The following is a 14,702-nucleotide window of genomic DNA, read 5'->3' as shown; positions in this document are numbered from 1 at the left end:
AGAAGTCATCCGGTCCAGCCACTTGCCTCTCTGCCTAAATACTCTCACAGACGGCACTTAGGATCAGAGGGCAGAGAGAAAAGAGAGAGACAGCAGCCAGGAAGATGGGAAAACCAGAGATTTTGGGGAAGAAAGGCCTAAGAAGCATCTCTTCTGCATAAAGAAATCTTTTGGTGTCCTCAAAATGAATTGGCCTGAGAAAGCCACGGGTGGGCTGGGTGGAGGGAGGCCGTGGGCGGACAGAGGCCATGGAGGTGGGGGTCCCCTCCCAGCAGGGACCTTGGCTTCCCCAGGATTGGCTCTGTCTGTTGGCTGGCAGTTCTGAAGGGGTTGAGGGAGAACAGGAAAAAGAAAGAGAATCAGGAAAGCAGAATTTGGATGAGAATCCTGGGACTTGGGACTGCTCGGACTGGCTGATCCATTTCCCAACTGTGGGCAATTCCCCTGCAGCTCTGCGCACACACACACACACACACACACACACACACACACACACACGCCCCCCCCCCCCCCCCCCCCCCCCAGCACTATCCCTTGAGGACACACTCTCTAAATCCGTGGGCGTACATCTCTTGATCTCTGTCTCCCTCGGTTTCTCTCACTCTCTGGCCCTGTCAGCTTCTCTATCACTCTCCACCTTTACACAAACACACCCCCCACACCTATTTTATCATCCCCACACTGTCCTACACAAGCGTTCGCTGTCTTTCTTACACACACTTGCACAGAGAAAACCTACATTTGTTTTCCCTTCAGATTCTGTGCTGGATCCCATCCAGATAGGCTTGTGGCTTTCCACCTAGTCATCCCGGTGTCTCTTGGTGGCCTCTGGAATGCCGTCCTTGCTGGTCCCATGCTGTCTGTCATTGCTCATCCAAGGGATCCGGCCACCGTGCTTGTCTAGAGAAGCAGCAGGGGCCAGAGAGAACAGCTGCTGCTGCTTCTGCTGCTGCTGCACCAGGCGTATGTCAGAAGGGAGTTCTGGGGCCAAGGTGAGTTGGCTGGGGCCAAGTTCCCTGCCTGAGGAAATCCTCTACTTGGTCCCACCTGAATTGGTAACTGGATCCCAGCCCCCTTCTGGCTTCCTGCCCTGGGTGTACGAGACTGCATTCCAGCTGGCCTCCAGTTGCCCCCCCCCCCCCCAGCTGTGTGCTCCCACCGCACCTCAACATTCCCGGGAAAGAAAGGGAGTAGGGCTGGTTTCCCCGATGGACGAAGAGAATTTCCTGGCTCTACGGGGAAGCCTCTTCTAATAAGTCATGGTACTCTTTCTTCACTCCGGCCCCTCTTCAAACTTGCTCCCATTTCCCCTGAGGGAGGAGCCAGAAACCGCGATGGTAGCCCCGGGATGTTGAGGATCAGGTCTAAGAGTGGGAAGAGGAGAAGGAAGAGGAGCAGGATGCAAGGTGTGGCCTGCAGAACTGGGAGGCTGGAGGGGTTGGTCATAATCCCTGGCATTTAGGCAGCACCCTCACATGTGTTGCCTCGTTTGAGCCTTCCACCATGCCTGGGAAGGAAGGAAGACTAGGGATTATTAGTCCCATTTTACTGATGAGGAAACTGAGGCCCAGAGAGGACTTCATAGCCGCAGCCCCAAGACTACATAGAGAGTCAGTAAGAGCAGCTCAGTTTAGAACACTTGTCAGTTTAGTCTTAGTCCTCGTTCCATTAGGGACCAGTGGACAATACCTGTCATTCATTTATTCATTCATTCATTCACTCAATCATATTTATTGAGCGCTTACTGGGTGCAGAGCATTGTACTAAGTGCTTGGGAGAGTACAGGACAACAATAAACAGGCACATTCCCTGCTCACAACAAGCTTACAGTCTAGAGCAGAGGAGACAGACATCAATACTAATAAATAAGTAAAGAGAAAAAGACTAATAAAGAGAAATAAAGACTAATAAATAAATGAAGAGAAGCAGCATGGTTCAGTGGGAAGAGCCCAGGCTTGGGAGTCAGAGGTCATGGGTTCGAATCCCAGCTCCACCACTTGTCAGCTGTGTGACTTTGGGCAAGTCACTTCACTTCTCTGAGCCTCAGTTACCTCATCTGTAAAAGGGGGATTAAGACTGTGAGCCCCCCGTAGAACAACCTGATCATCTTGTAACCTCCCCAGCGCTTAGAGCAGTACTTTGTGCATAGTAAGCACTTAACAAATACCATTATTATTATTATTATTAAATAAATTACATATATGAATGTAAGTGCTGTGGGGTTGGGAAGAGGTGAAGAACAAAGGGAGCAAGTCAGGGTGATGCAGAAGGGAGTGGGAGAAGAGGAAGGGGGGGCGCTTAGTCTGGGAGGGCCTCTTGGAGATGTGCCCTCAATAGACTGTTAGCCCACTGTTGGGTAGGGACCATCTCTATATGTTGCCAACTTGTACTTCCCAAGCGCTTAGTGCAGTGCTCTGCACACAGTAAGCGCTCAATAAATCCGATTGAATGAATGAACAAATGAATAAGGTTTTGAAGTTGGGGAGAGTACTTATCTATCGGATTTGAGAAGGGAGGCTGTCCCAGGCCAGAGGCAGGACATGGACAAGGGGTTGGCAGCAAGATGGGCGAGATTGAAGCACAGTGAGATGGTTAGAGGAGCAAAGTATGTTGGCTGGGATATAATAGCAGAGTGGTGATGTGAGGTAGGAGGGAGCAAGGTGGTGGAGTGCTTTAAAGCCAATGGTGAGGAGTTTTTGTCTGAAGCAGAGGTGGATGGACAGCCACTGGAGTTTTTTGAGGAGTGGGGTGACATGTCCTGAACATTTCTGTAGAAAATGTCAGTGCTCCCCTCTTGTTGTCCACATTCCCCACAGTAGCAGGACAATAATGCTTTGGATGACCGATGACGAAGTCTCCCGTCAATCAGTCGTATTTATTGAACACTTACTTTGTTCAGGGCTCTGTATCAAGCATTTAGGAGCATACAGTATCACAATATGACAGACAAATTCCCTGCTCACAATGAGCTTAGTTGTCTAGAGGGGGAGACAGACATTAATATCAACAAAATAAAATTACAATTATGTATATGAGTGTGATGGAGCTGGGAAGGGAGATGAATAAAGGGAGCAAGTCAAGGGGATGCAGAAGAGGAAAGGAAGGCTTCTTGTCCATGCATCTGCTCTAAGTTATCGGTGACAGGGCCCAGTTGTTTGCCCAGTGCCACTCACGCTCTCATTCCTGCTAGCCATGAAGAGATATGAATAAAGGGAGCAAGTCAAGGGAATGCAGAAGAGGAAAGGAAGGCTTCTTGTCCATGCATCTGCTCTAAGTCATCGGTGACAGGGCCCGCTCATGCTCTCATTCCTGCCAGCCGTGTTTACCCTAGGGCATGAAGTAAGTAGATGGGCAGGGATGCAGCCCAGTGCAAAACACACTTGAGGGCTGCTCCATGTGGGGCCCGTTTTCAGCCAAAATGACCCCGGAGAAATGCTGAAGTTTTCCTTGGGCAACATAATTCAGCAGGCTTCACTGCCTGTGTTAGCCAGCTATTTCTCAGGATGGCTGCTGACTCTGTTCACCTTGCAGAAAACTCAGAGTGATACTTGGGTCAGAAAGCTTCACCACCGCTGGCATAAACCCAGCAGGCAGAGTCAGGATTGGAACTCAGGCCTCCTCAGTCCCAGAGCAGTGCTCTGTCCCCTGGACCAACAGCAGGCTGTGAGCCTCGGTGCCCGGAAGATGAGCACTGGAGAAGCAGTGTGGCTTAGTAGAGAGAGCTCGGGCTTTGGAGTCAGAGGTCCTGGGTTCAAATCCCGGCTCCGCCAACTGTCAGCTGTGTGACTTTGAGCAAGTCACTTAACTTCTCTGTGCTTCAGTTACCTCATCTGTAAAATGGGGATTAAAACTGTGAGCCCCCATGGGACAACCTGATCACCTTGTAACCTCCCCAGTGCTTAGAACAGTGCTTTGCACATAGTAAGCACTTAACAAATACCATTATTATTATTATTATTATGAGCAGGAACAGGAGAAGAAATTACATTTTCAGTTTTTATTTAAATTCTTCTTGCGCTTTTTTCCCCTTATTTTCAATGGCATTCGTTAAGTGCTTATTATGTGCCAGGCACTCTACTAAACAGTGGGGTTTATACAAGCAAATCAGGATGGACACAATCCATGTCTCTCATGGGGCCCCCAGTCAAACCAGTGAATCCCAGTGAGTTGGCCAGGCAGGCTGAGGAGCCAAAGAAGCATCCACTTTATGACTTTTCAGGCTGGAGGGGTGGTCAGTTAGCAGTCTGTATAATAATTGCGGTATTTGTTAAGCACTTACTATAATAATAATAATAATGATAGCATTTGTTAAGCGCTTACTATGTGCAAAGCACTACATGCCTAGCAGTGTACTGAATGTTAGGGTGGATATGAGAAGCAGCGTGGCTCAGTGGAAAGAGCCCAGGCTTGGGAGTCAGAGGTCATGGGTTCTAATCCCAGCTCCGCCACTTGTCAGCTGGGTGACTTTGGGCAAGTCACTTTACTTCTCTGGGCCTCGGTTCCCTCATCCGTAAAATGGGGATGAAGACTGTGAGCCCCACATGGGACAACCTGATGACCTTGCATCCCCCGCAGGGCTTAGAACAGTGATCAGCACATAGAAAGCGCTTAACAAATACCATTATTATTATTATTACAAATAGGGTTGGACACAGTCCCTGTCCCACGTGGCGCTCACGGTCTCGATGCCCATTTTACAGGTGAGGTAACTGAAGCACAGAGAAGTGCAGTGACTTGCCCGAGGTCACACAGCAGACAAGTGTGTATCAGTTCCCACCCTGGCCAGAATCCTTGATGAGACCCTCTCGAGAAAGAGGAAAGAGCACAGGACTGGGTGCTAGGAGAGCTTAGTATGACTTCAGGCAAGACATTTAATCTCTTTGGGTCTCAGCTTCCTCATCTGTAAAATGGGGATTCAACATCTGTTTTCCCTTAGGTCATGAACCCTGTGTGGGACAGGAACTGCATCAGACCTGGTTATATAGTATCTTTCCCCAGTGCTTGGTGCAGTGCTTGACACTTGGTAAGTGGTTTTATATTGCCATTATTAAAAGTCAAATACAGTCCCCACCCTTGGGGAGTTTACAGCCTAAGGGGAGGACAGGAGAGACCCAGCTCCACAAGCATGCAAATAAACATAAAACACATGTAGAAGAAGCCTAAAACATCCCTTACTTAAGAACACAAATAACAGGATCGTATAAATAAGATGGATTGCTGTATGAGCGTCTTTCAATCAAGGCCTCTTAATCCCAGGGCCTCCATCCAAGGAAAGGAAATCCAGCCAGCACATCTGGAAATCACTTGCAGATGCTCAGTCGGAAAACGCTAGAGGGTTAATTACAACGTTGCCATATTTGCTTGTATAGCTACCGCAAGCTTTCTCCCCAAGTTGGCTTTTGGAATCCCCCAGATCAAGTGTTCTGATCCAAGGGTTTCCTTTATGTGGCGGCCATTGGAAGCAAGAAAATATGGTAACAATAAGGAGAAACTGAAGGGTCCCTGGGCAGATTCTCAGAGAGTAACTCCACGGTCCTGGGCAGATTCCTGTGTCCTGGATCAATGTCCGTTGGGAAGTCTTGAGAAGGCGATGCTGCAGTTGAGGACAAGTAGATGGACCCAATCTGCTCTGTTTCCAGGCTGGTGGGGAAAGGGCAGAAACCGGGATTATGGACTTTTCCATTTAATGAGGAATATGCAAATTGGCAAGGAATTCTTTTGCGGAGCGCTTTCGTGCTGAGGGTGCTTCCCCCCTGAGAGCCACATGATCCGATCCTTTTCCCGGACGGGACGTGCCGCTGTCCTGCCTCCTCTCCCATCCACCGGCTGTCCCCGTTTGCCGGGAGCACAGGTTATTTATAAACGTGACTTCACTCTCTCCTCTTCTCCAGAACCAGGCTCCACGGCTCACGTATTTATAAACCTGGCCGTGCAGAAATAGATATGACGAGAGAAGGAGTCGGGCGATACCATGAGCGTGTCGGAGTCCGTGAATCTGTTTTGAAACCGTATGAAGATGGGGGTTGGGTTTAGGTTTCAATGACAGCATGGGGTGGGGCATGGAGGGAGTTGGGGTAGGGGGGGCTCCTTCATAAATGACTTCACAAACAGCATTCTGTTTGTGATGGCATAACTGACCCTTGGCATCACGGTAGAGGCTGAGGTTGAGAGGCTTTCCTCCGCCCCTCAGGGAAAGGAGCTGCCTTAATCCTATCGGAGAATGGGAAGAAGGTAGGGGGAAGATTAGTAGGGTGGAGAGGAGAGAGACAGAAGAGAGCAAAGCTCAAGGGATTAAAGCCATCCAATGGCAAGAGATGATGAAGCAGCTGTTGCGGGGGGGTGGGGGGGGCTGAAGGTTACTACTAATAATAGTAATAATAATAATAGTTATTGTACTTGTAAAGCACTTTCTGTGTTCCAAGCACTGTTCTAAGCACTAGGGTAGATACAAGGTAACCAGGTTGGACACGGTCCCTGCCCCACACGGGGCTCACATTCTTACTCCCCATTTTATAGACGAGGTCCTGACAAGTTAAATGACTTGCCCAAGGTCACACAGTGACATGTGGCAGAGCCAGGATTGGAAGACAGGTCCTTCCGACTCTCAGGACCATGCTCGGTAGCTAATGTCTTAAAGCTCCAGGGAGGGCCAGATTTATCTGGGGAGGAAGGACATAGTTGGTGGACTGTATGGGAGGGGAGTGGATTTGGAGATGAATAGTTGTGTCCATGTGGTTTCATCCCTAAATAAGCTGGAGGCTGCGTGGTGGCGGCTCCCTGGTGGGGATGGGGCAGTGTTGGGATTTCCTGGTGGCTCAGGGGTGAAGCAGTGGGGTAGAAAGCTAGGAAGGACAGAAAATATCAATCAATCAACGCCTTTATTGAGTTCCTACTGTGTTCAGGGCACTGCATAAGCACTTAGGAGAGTGCAATACAGTTAGTATCAACCGATTGGTCAATGATATTTATTGAGCACTTATTGCATGCAGAATACTGTACTAAGTGCTCGGGAGAGCGCAATACAATAGAATTAGTGGACATGATCCCTGCCCATAAGTAGTTTACAGTTTAGAGCAGAAATGGCAGGGTAAAAAAATACATGTGCCATGGGACTGCGGGTGAGGTGGATATCAAGCGCTTAATTCATTCATTCATTCAATCATATTTATTGAGTGCTTACTGTGTGCAAAGCACTGTACTAAGCACTTGGGAAGTACAAGTTGGCAACATATGGAAACGGTCCCTACCCAACAACGGGCTCACAGTCTAGAAGGGGGAGACAGACAACAAAACAAAACACGTGGACAGGTGTCAAGTCTTCAGAATAAATAGAAATAAAGCAAGATGCACATCATTAACAAAATAAATAGAATAGTAAATAGGTACAAGTAAAATAAATAGAGTAATAAATCTGTACAAACATATATACAGGTGCTGTGGGGAGGGGAAGGAGGTAGGGCAGGGGGATGGGGAGGAGGAGAGGAAAAAGGGGGCTCAGTCTGGGAAGGCCTCCTGGAGGAGGTGAGCTCTCAGTAGGGTACAGATCCAAGAGCATAGGTGATGCAGAAGGGAGAGGGAATAGGGGAAATGAAGCTTTAGTTGGGGAAGACCTCTTGGAGGAAATGTGATTTTAAGAAGGCTCTATTTTGGAAGACAGGATCCCTACCCTCAAGGAACTTACAATCTAGCAGGGGAGAGAGACACTAAAATAAATTTCAAGTAGGAGGAAACAATGGAGTATTACGACATGTCCATAAATGTTGGGAGGTTGGGAGGGTAAGTCTAATGTAGTTAGATAGAAAAGAAGTGCTGAAGAGGAGATAGTGGAGCTTTAAGGTGGGAAGTTTAGAAGTATATCCTGGAAGGCCTCCTTGATGAGATGTGATTTCAGAAGGGATTTGAAGATCTTAGTGACCTGTCAAATGTGGAGGTGTGAGAGTTCCAGAAATGGACTTGATGTGGTTTATATAATCAATCAGTGGTACTGATTGAGTGCTTACTGTGTGCAGACCATTGTACTAAGTGCTTGGAAGAATACAATATAACACGGTTGGTAGATATGTTCCCCGTCCACAGTGAGCTACAATGAGGACTGTATTGTGTAGCGGTGACCTCCACAAGAGCTCGGCCAGCTAGTGATCAAGCCCTGGTTTTAGGTGGTTCAGATGGTGTTGGTGAGTCTGAACTGGGTCTTCCGATGGAACCAAAGCCGCCCAGGTGGCAGTGACCCGTCAGGCTGTGGGGTGTGTGTGTGTTGTGGAGGTCTTGGGGATGGAGGTGGAGTTTGTTGCAAACCACACTGAGGATTATGGAATTACAGGACAGGTGCCCCCGACAACCAGTTCTGCTGCCCGTGTTCAGCAGGGCTTGGGACGCTCAGTCAGTCACTCTTATTTATTGAACGCTTACTGTGTGCAGAGCACTGTACTAAGCATTTGGGAAAGTACAATATAACAGACACACTCCCTGTCCCCAACGAGCTCACGGTCTAGAGGGGGAGACAGGCACCAATATAAAGAAATAAATAAATTATAGCTATGTACACAAGTGCCGGGGTCTGGGAGAGGGGAATGAATAATGGGAGCAAGTCAGGGTGATGCAGAAGGGAGTTGAAGAAAAGGAAAAGAGGGCTTAGTCAGGAAAGGCCTCTTGGAAGAGTTAGACCTTCAATAAGGCTTTGAAGGTGAGGAGGAATTGTCCGTCAGATATGAGGAGGGAGGGCGTTCCAGGCCAAAGACAGGACGTGGGCGAGAGGTCGGGGGCAAGATAGGTAGATGGGAATGAAAAGGCTGTAGTGTGAATGGAGGGTAGGGTCCAATGTCACTTGCTTTTTTGTGTCCAGTATTTCTGAGCATTGCCAGCGGGCCTGGAATCGCAGGCTGACTCACCCAGCCACATCAAAGCAACCTTGGCAACCTTCTCGGGCTACCTTTCGCACCAGGCTGCCCTCAAACATGCCTCAGAGGGCACCTGGCTTAGTAGGGGCAGGGAGCATTGGTTATGAGGCAGCTGCAATTAGTTGACCAGTCGGAACAGCCTTCTGGGTAGTATCCCACAGAAAGGATGGATGGGGAGAGGGAGAGGGAAAGACGAAGAGAAGGAAAGAGAGAGGGAGAGGGAGAGGTCTCTTCTTTCAAGATACCCTGGGCTGGTTTCGGGGCTTGACTTTTTTATGGTATTTGTTAAGTACTTACTATGGGCCAGGCACTGTAGTAATAATAATAATGATGATGATGGTATTTGTTAAGCACTTACTATGTGCAAAGCACTATTCTAAGCGCTGGGGGGATGCAGGGTGATTGAGTTGTCCCACGTGGGGCTCACAGTCTTAATCCCCATTTTGCGTATGAGGGAACTGAGGCTCAGAGAAGTGAAATGACTTGCCCAAGGTCACGCAGCTGACAAGTGACAGAGCTGGGATTCAAACCTGGCTCTGATGTGCATATAGCTATAATTCTATTTATTCTGACGTTTTTGACACCTGCCTACACGTTCTGTTTCGTTGTCTGTCTCCCCCTTCCATTCATTCATTCATTCATTCAATCATATTTATGGAGCGCTTACTGTGCGCAGAGCACTGTACTAAGCGCTTGGGAAGTACAAGCTGGCAACATCTAGAGACGGTCCCTACCCAACAGTGGGCTCACAGTCTAGAAGGGGGAGACAGAAAAAAAGATATTAACAAAATAAAATAAATAGAATAAATATGTACAAATAAAATAAATAAATAGAGTAATAAATATGTACAAACATATATACATATATATATATATATATATATATATATATATATAGGTGCTGTGGGGAGGGGAAGGAGGTAAGACGGGGGGATGGGGAGGGGGAGAGGGGGAGAGGAAGGAGGGGGCTCAGTCTGGGAAGGCCTCCTGGAGAACGTGAGCCCGTCATTGGGTAGGGACCATCTCTATATGTTGTCAACTTGTACTTCCCAAGCGCTTAGTACAGTGCTCTGCACACAGTAAGCACTCAATAAATACCATTGAATGAACGAATGAATCCATACCTGCGGTATGTCCAACAGTAAAGCAACAAGGTACAGAATAATTGTACTAAGTGCCAGGGTAGATACGAGATCATCAGGTTGGACACAATCAATCAATCAATCAATCGTATTTATTGAGCGCTTACTATGTGCAGAGCACTGTACTAAGCGCTTGGGAAGTACAAATTGGCATCACATAGAGACAGTCCCTACCCGATAGTGGGCTCACAGTCTAAAAGGGGGAGACAGAGAACAGAACCAAACATACCAACAAAATAAAATAAGTAGGATAGAAATGTACAAGTAAAATAAATAAATAAATAAATAAACAGAGTAATAAATATGTACAACCATATATACATATATACAGGTGCTGTGGGGAGGGGAAGGCGGTAAGGCGGGGGGATGGAGAGGGGGACGAGGGGGAGAGGAAAGAAGGGGCTCATGGTCACAGTCCATCTCTCACATGGGGCTCATGGTCTTAATCCCCATTTTAAAAAGAAACTAAATGACTTGCCCAAGGTCACACAGCAGACAAGTGGTGGAGTTGGGATCCTTCAGAAACCTTTTGAGAGCCCCTGTTCTGGGTGGGAGCTTCGGGAGCCACCTCCCACAGTTTGCCAGGGTGACTAAAAAAACTTCGGGCCTGTGCCATCCCACTCTGTCAAAAAAGGAGAATCAGCATTGCCTAGTGAATAGAGCACAGGCCTGGGAGTCGGAAGGGCCTGGTTTCTAATGCCCATTCCACCATATGTCTGCTGTGTGACCTTGGGCAAGTCACTTCACATCTCTGTGCCTCAGTTCTCTCATCTGTAGAATGGGGATTAAGACTGTGAGCCCCATGTGGGACAGGGACTGTGTCTAACCTGATTACCTGTATCTACCCCAGCGCTTAGAACAGTGCCTGGCCCATAGTAAGTGCTTAACAAATACCATTTAAAAAAAAGCAGGGGGGGATTGGAGAGGACAGACGTTATGGCAGCAAATTCAGCTGGGATAGAATTCCAAAGGAGCAGACTCAGAGGCCTTGTGGGGCTTGGGGGAAAGACCCCAGTCACTTGACTCCAGAGACTGGGCTGTGCTGGGTGGCTAGATGATGATGATGATGATGATGATGATGGCATTTATTAAGCGCTTACTATGTGCAAAGCACTGTTCTAACCTCTGGGGAGGTTACAAGGTGATCAGGTTGTCCCAAAGGGGGCTCACAGTCTTCATCCCCCTTTTACAGATGAGGGAACTGAGGCCCAGAGAAGTGAAGTGACTTGCCCAAAGTCACACAGCTGACAATTGGTGGAGCCGGGACTCGAATCCATGACCTCTGACTCCAAAGCCCAGGCTCTTTCCACTGAGCCATGCAGCTTCTCTAGATAGCACCTCTACCCAGGCTTGGCTTGCTGGCCCTCCCCGGCCCCTCGATGTTCCTGTCTGTTAAATGGAGCACCGCTTCTTCCCTCCCTTGTTACACTGTGCCCTCCGAATAAATCAGTACCAAGGATTCCCAGATCCTCCAGGAACCCTAGGCTAAAAGAAAGGGGGCCGACTCAGGGACCCAGTCTCCAACCCCTCTGCCCAAGCGGTTGGAAAGGCGGCAATTACCACACAACTCCTGCTGGGATTCCAGGACCACTCTTCCGCTTTCCAGTCCTCTCCCCCTTCCTCCCTCTCCACCTCCCCCCACCCCAGGATTGGCAGCGCAAAGGCAGCGCCTGCCAAAAATATTTGTGTAGGAGGAGGAAAGTTAACTTCATTTTTCCTCTTTCTTCTTCACTAAAAACCACAGTCTGTGTCAAATCAAGCTAAACAGAAGCCAGAATGGAGGCAAGCAGGATGCTGTGGGGAAGGAGAGAAGAGAAGAGAAAGAAAGATAGAGAAGAGAGAGAGAGAAAGGAGGGAGAGAGAGGGAAGGAGAGAGAAAGAGATGGAGGGATAGAGGGAGAAAGAGGGGAGAGGAGGAGTGTTCCTCCTTCTCCTTTCCCTTTGTTTCTCCCCATTCCTTCGCCCCACCCTGCCACCTGGCACCCAAAACCTCTATGCCTCTGGTGAAGTGGGAGCTGGCTCTAATCTGCTCCCCCACTTCCCAGTGGCAGAAGGCTGTGGGGGCTGGCTGTGGGAAGGTGGGGAAGGGGTGACGTCACCACTGCCCGCTGGTTCATTAGATGGCAAAGCAGAGAGGGCGTCTTCACCATGGTCTGGCTTGGACTGGTTCTGCTGCTCTGGAGCTTTGCCTGTCGCCCGGCCCGTGGGAGAGGGGGAGAGCCATGGCCGTCCGGGAGGCTTGGGGAAAGCTGAACCCCATGGGGCCTGCAAAGACTGTGAGCCCACTGTTGGGTAGGGACTGTCTCTATATGTTGCCAATTTGTACTTCCCAAGCGCTTAGTACAGCGCTCTGCACATAGTAAGCGCTCAATAAATACGATTGATGATGATGATGATGCAAAGGTCATCAGGCAGAGGACTATGGTCAAGAGGGACCAGGATTTCTGGGTTCTTATCCCGCTCCGTCCCTGACACCCACAGGAATAATTTTTAGAAAGTGGACATTAGGAATGCTCTACCCCATCATCTAACCATCCCCTTCATCCCTGAAATGACAGAGGGGCAGGTATTCTTGGCCCCATTTGCCAGATGGGAGCACTAAGACAGAAAGAAGTTACGGATCTTGCCTGATGTCACACCGTGGGTGGAGGGTAGAGCTGGAACTAGAACCTAGGTGTCCGAATTGCCAAGTACGTTAGAGCAAGACAATAATAATAATAATAATAATAATGGCATTTATTAAGCGCTTACTATGTGTAAAGCACTGTTCTAAGCGCTGGGGAGGCTACAAGATTATCAGGTTGTCCCTCATGGGGCTCACAGTCTCCGTCCCCATTTTACAGGTGAGGTAACTGAGGCACAGAGAAGTGAAGTGACTTGCCCAAAGTCACACAGCTGACAATTGGCGGAGCCGGGATTTGCTCCTGAGTAACAACTGTGGTATTTGTTAAGCGCTTACTATGGGGTAGATAGATACAAACTAAGCAGCTTGGACACAGTCCATGCCCCACGTGGGACTCACAGTCCTAATCCCCATTTTACATTTGAGGAAATTGAGGTTCAGAGAAATGATGTGACTTGGCCAAGGTCACACAGCAGACAAGTGGTGGAGCTGGGAATCGAACCCAGGCCCTCGGACTCTCAGGCCTGTGCTCTTTCCTCTAGGCCATGCTGCTTCTCTCAGAGAGTGCTTGCCTCTAGGACGGCCCATCACATCATCCACAGTATTTATTGAGTCCTGACTGCATCCCAAACACCGTAGCCATCTCAAACACGTCTGCACCCATTTAGAGTCAAACCAGCATATATGTATGTTTGTTTATCCAGGTATACATTTAATTGTTTATTTTGATTACTGTTAATAAATATTTTCATGACTATCTTTCCTGTTATACATTGTTATACATTCAATTGTTAATTTTAATTAGTTTGTAAATATTCTTATGACTGTCTTTCCTGTTATACATACAGTTATACATTCAGTTGTTTATTCTGATTACTGTTTGCAAATATTTTTATGACTATCTTTCCTGTTAGAGTATGAGCCCCTTGTGGGCGGAGAACGGGTCCCAGTAGCATCCAATCAATGCTATTGTTCCTCTTCCTCCTCCTCCTCCTTTAGCAGGAATAAAGGTCCTAGTCCCTGCCCTTGAGAAACATTTTTTAAAATAGTATTTGTTAAGTACTTATTATGTACTTACGAGAAGCAGCGTGGCTCAGTAGAAGAAGCACGGGCTTTGGGGTCAGAGATCATGGGTTCAAATCCCGGCTCGGCCAATTGTCAGCTGTGTGACTTTGGGCAAGTCACTTAACTTCTCTGGGCCTCAGTTCCCTCATCTGTAAAATGGGGATTAAGACTGTGAGCCCCACGTGGGACAACTGGTCACTTTGTAACCTCCCCAGCGCTTAGAACAGTGCTTTGCACATAGTAAACGCTTAATAAATGCCATTATTATTATTATTATTATTATTATTATTATTAGTCAGGCACTGTACTAAGTGCTGGGGTAGATACAGGATAATGAGGTGGACACAGTCCATGTCCCACGTGGGGCTCACAGACTTAATCCCCATTTTAAAGATGAGCTAACTGAGGCACAGAGAAGTTAGAGAAGTTAAAGGTTAAACAACAGACATGGGATGGGAATGTGTCTACCAACTCTCTTATTTGGTAATAATAATAACAATGGCATTTATTAAGCGCTTACTATGTGCAAAGCACTGTTCTAAGCGCTGGGGAGGTTAAAAGGTGATCAGGTTGTCCCACCTGGGGCTCACAGTCTTAATCCCCATTTTACAGATGAGGTAACTGAGGCCCAGAGAAGTGAAGTGACTTGCCCAAAGTCACACAGCTGACAAGTGGCAGGGCCAGAATTTGAACCCATGACCCCTGACTCCAAAGCTCGTGCTCTTTCCACCGAGCCACGCTCACTTCCTCTTTTTCTCATTTCCTCCTTTACTCTCTCACACGCTTAGCATAGAGCACTGCACACAATAAATGCTCAATAAAAACCGTTGGTTGATTGAAGTGGTGGAACGGGGATTAGAACCCTTGTCCCCTGACCCCGAGGCCTGTGCTCTTTCCTCTAGGCCATGCTGCTTCTCTAGGTTGCAATCTAAAGTCCGACTTCCTTCTTTGGGTGTTCCATTCTTCTCTCCCAGC

At 48.1% G+C, this 14,702-nt stretch overlaps 1 protein-coding gene across 1 annotated transcript in view; it reads left to right on the top strand.

The window, feature by feature from the left end:
- The first annotated feature begins 6,186 nt into the window (after positions 1 to 6,186).
- The window catches only part of SYNPO (synaptopodin), a 77,745-nt gene continuing 69,229 nt past the window's right edge, over positions 6,187 to 14,702 (top strand). The window contains exon 1 of the mRNA XM_038772078.1: positions 6,187 to 6,231. The gene's annotated coding sequence lies outside the window, so the exon portion shown is untranslated. The remainder of the gene's footprint in view (positions 6,232 to 14,702) is intronic.

Source organism: Tachyglossus aculeatus, chromosome X1, assembly GCF_015852505.1.
Source record: "Tachyglossus aculeatus isolate mTacAcu1 chromosome X1, mTacAcu1.pri, whole genome shotgun sequence".
Taxonomy (NCBI): domain Eukaryota; kingdom Metazoa; phylum Chordata; class Mammalia; order Monotremata; family Tachyglossidae; genus Tachyglossus; species Tachyglossus aculeatus.
Note: the sequence above shows the minus strand (reverse complement) of the source record. Positions and strands in the feature narration are given on the sequence as shown.